Raw genomic sequence first — 4,399 nt, 5'->3', positions numbered from 1 at the left:
TATATATATATATATATATATATATATATAATTTAAAAGTATGTTAAAAAATATTGTATGTTATGAGTTACCAATATATGCTATAATGCTTTAAGTTATAATTTATAAGTATATTAAATAATTTATGGTATATGTTATATAATATTATCATTTATGTCATAAGCATACTAATATTTATATAAGTATTGTTGGAACTAGTGGCTGGCTCATATTAATAGTAGTGGAAAGCCAAGTAGACGGGAGCGAAGTAAACGTCGCGGTACGGTACAAGGTATTTTGGAAATTTCCTTATTGCATCCGTACAAGTAGGGTTTATGATTTTTTTTCCTATATATATGTTATCATGTAACCCTGAATCATTAAGAGTAATACAGTCACCTCTTTGTGGACGTAGCACATTACCGAGCCACGTTAAATCATTGTTTCGACTCTCTTTTAATTTCCTTTTTTTTCGATTCTATATTATTCATTAATTATTGTACACGGTAACAAAAAGTGTGTAAATTTATATATATATATATATATGTGTGTGTGTGTGTGTGTGTGTGTAATATAGAATTATATGTATATGTATAACAATATAAGTAAATAACAATATGTATAACATTTCTTTCGATGTAGGAAGAAAAAAAAAAGAAGATTAAATGAAAAAACAAAAATATTTTTCTTAATTTTTTGTGTTTAGTGCGACAAAAAATAATAGTCAACAGAAAATATTTTCTCAAACAAAGAACAATAATAATAATAACTAAATATGCCAAGACTACTACTCCTTAGTTATATCATTTATTAATTGTGTAATTGACAAAGGAAACTAGCCCATAAAGGAACAACCAAGGCTGCTCTTACTAGATGTCCAGAGAGAGAGAGAGAACCAGACCCATCAAAAAGAGGTCAAAACACACGTAAGTTATTGCCATGAACAAGAGACAAGGAGGCATTTTTGGACATCACATGAATATTTACACACCATTTATAATGAGTGCATTAATTTATGCTTCTCATGATAGAAGTTGAGCTTAGGTTTTTTCTTTTAGAAAGGTCTCCTTAAGTTCTATATATTGGAGTGGCATTCGAGATTTACAGCTTCTTTTATTACTATTGTATTTCTTGTCCTTTTTATTTTTGTGATGGCTCCATTTTCTTTTTGAAAGGTCACCTTTTAAGAATTATGGCAAGCAACTTTAACACAAAATTATGAAGCGAGTACCTGGTTACCTAGGGGCCCTTTGGGCCTGGTCGGTGGTGACCCTCTTGGTCCTAGGCAACAACTAAGTCCACAACCTCTGCCACCATTTGCAAATCCAAGCCTTTCAGGTCTCAAGAGGCCCAAACCCGTCGGATCTCTAGATGCTGATGGGATCCAACCCATGCCAAACCACACTCAAGAAGTACCAACACAATACATTTAAAAACGAAACTCCAAAAAAGAAACACTCACTTCGCCTTTTAATTTTCAGTGCTAAGGACAACAACAAAAAAAAAAACAGTTGTTCTAATTCAACAAGTGGTCGCAATGGAAGTAGGCAGATACAGACAACAGAGGAGGCAGAGAGCATAAATCTAAAACAGCAATAACTAAAGGAGCTTATAATGAAGGATCTAACTGGTATTTGTTATAAAATACGTTGTCACTTCCCTTCCAATAAACTTTAATATCCTAAAAAGACTTTAAAAGATTAGGAACAATGCGTTGGCCTTATACCTCATAAGGTTCCTCGTCTCTTTCTTGGCCAAGGACTATATACTTTGATTGCCAGTTCATGACCATCAAATATGGTTGCATGATATATAAATGTTTGCCAGTTGAAAAAAGAGATTGCATAAGACATGTAACGCGATGATTTGCACTTTAATTTGTAAGAATTGACACTGGAACATAATATATTTAAAAACATTAAGCAAAAACCAATTTTCAAAAACATGTACTTCGTGTAACGAAGACTGGACGTTAAAACTGTAAGAACGGATCCAAGATAGTGTACTTAACTTGACTCATGGAATCCATAACTCTTGATGAAGAAATTTGCAGCAAAAACACTTAAGCGAGGAGACCAAATGATCCTTCTAGAAAGAAACATAATTCTTTAAGCATGAATAAAATATGGGGTCTCTCAATTATATTTATACTCCTTATCTCCATAGACAGACTGTTATATTATAAATTTTTATGAAAGGTCATTTCCCATCAAAGACATCCTTTCACTAATACCCATTCAATTAATTCATCATTTAGGCGCATTTAATTTTGACTTTAAATGTTATGACTCTTTAGCCCAAGCCTAAATGTGTTCTTGTCAAATGTGGTTCACATATGGCCAATTATATAAGAGGTTATAACCAAAAACAATTTTCTGCAGAATAATGTTAGGAAGGAAGATTGACATTTGGGAGAGTCCTATAATGAGACCATAATATAACATATTAGGATAGCACTGATCAACTTTAATCCTATATATAGTTCCAACTGTACTCGATCTTTTCTTACACTCAGGTGTATATTGAACAAATAATTATGCAGATAAGTCTGCGCCATAACCAAGGTGAGATAACAGCTATAAACAACCAATCCTTTCAAAAGGGGAAAAAGGGTTAGATTGTTAAAAACGGTCTCTCTCTTTGGAATTGCAGTTGTCAAAGAGTTTCCTTCGCCTTTTCTTTTTCTTTTTCTTCAAAGCCAATCAATAGACGTACATACATATAAATATCCCTTCATATCAAATCAACTAGCTCGGAAAATAGTCTAAAACACATCATAATTTGGACAGCACATATTTACCTGAATTTCACCAAAAGTTTCATCTCAAATCAATGAATATAATACAAACGCAAACATGAAATTTAATCGGGCTATCTATGAAAAATTCAATGCCGCATATATAAGAAAGAAAGCATAAACATTCATAAAATTGACCATCTTCAACTACAATTATTTCACAGCAACCAACAAACAGGTGAAAAAAATTGCACACTTAGGAGAAGAAACGTAACCCGAAAATGAGCTATACAAAACTCCGACGGCGAAGGTCGAATGTAATCTGCAAACCTCTGGTTCGATTCGAAAGTGAAGCCCTCAATGAGCCTTCTTTGTTTCATGCGTGGACTCTAAAGGCCTTCTGTTGTTGACTTCAAAAGTCTTGATGATATTATATAATATACAAAAGAGTGGTGCATGTTACGTACAGATGTTATCCTTTCACTTGCGGTTGAAGCCAACATTGGTGGGCCTTCTTATTGATTGTCAATCAACCTCCCCCAGGTGAGGCTACGATACTCATGGTTGAAGAAGGCCCATCTTAATATCATGGGCTCAGCGCCACGAAATCGAACCCCTCTTTCTCTGGTCGTTTGATGACCCCCCGATATCACCTATTATTCTTTTTCTTTTTCTTTTTCTTTTTTTTTTCTCCCTTTATTTGAGGAAACCTTATTTTTTGTTGTCTTTTTGCAATATTTAAACGGCGAGATTACGATATGGCGGCGCGAGAATTATAATTAAAAAGTAAAAATATTTTCTAGATGTTGCTCAAGCACGTACGTTGTCGTCAAGCTCCAGCTGTGGGTCTTACACCGAGCTCGCTTGTTTTGGTACCAAATACCAACCAGTGTTTTACACTACCTGGCTCCGCCGGTTCTGGTACTTTCTAAGTGAGATTACTCCTGGAAGGAGCATCCGATGAGAGAGGGGGGGACTAACTCTATCAATTGCAATGAAATCACAAACGTATAACAAAAATTGAATTGAAATCACAAAAATTTTGTGATTGTAAAACAAATATCGCTTTAATTAGGAAAAAACAAAAAACCGCTTTTTTATTATAATATTCAGCTAAAAAGAAGGGAAACCCCCTTATCCAAGATAAGGAATGAGACCCATGACAAACAAAGACACGTTGCTTACAAAATTAGTAAATGAGGGCATGACAAACAAAGACACTTGGCTGACAAAATAAAAACAAATGAAATATGATATTTAGCAAATCTCAAAACAAATTAGACAATACCATTGTGGCTCAGTCTTTGTCTAATTTATTGGGACTCCAAGAATCTGAAAACAATCTTTGCGAGAGACTCCAATCATGAAGACCCTTGTCCGTGTCTCTCTCTTGCAATTAAGCTCATAAAATGTAATTCTATCTCCTTCACCTAGCTGCTTTGCTTGAGCAAAGCGGCTCCAGCTTCGGGTGAGATAATCTTTTTTACCACTGGTACGAAAATGCATTGGCCAACGCTTCATTTGAGTGTCATAGACACTAACCTCACTTCCATTTGCTGGAGGGCAGAATCTGGCTGCATGTGGCCGGTTCGGTAAGTAAAGCCTGTAGCTTCCTTTGCGTTGTACGTCACTCAGTGATAAGATCTTCTGAAATACCTGTTTAGGCTGGTACTTGCTGTACAT

Source organism: Corylus avellana, chromosome ca3 (assembly GCF_901000735.1).
Source record: "Corylus avellana chromosome ca3, CavTom2PMs-1.0".
Classification (NCBI taxonomy): Eukaryota; Viridiplantae; Streptophyta; class Magnoliopsida; order Fagales; family Betulaceae; genus Corylus; species Corylus avellana.
Note: the sequence above shows the minus strand (reverse complement) of the source record.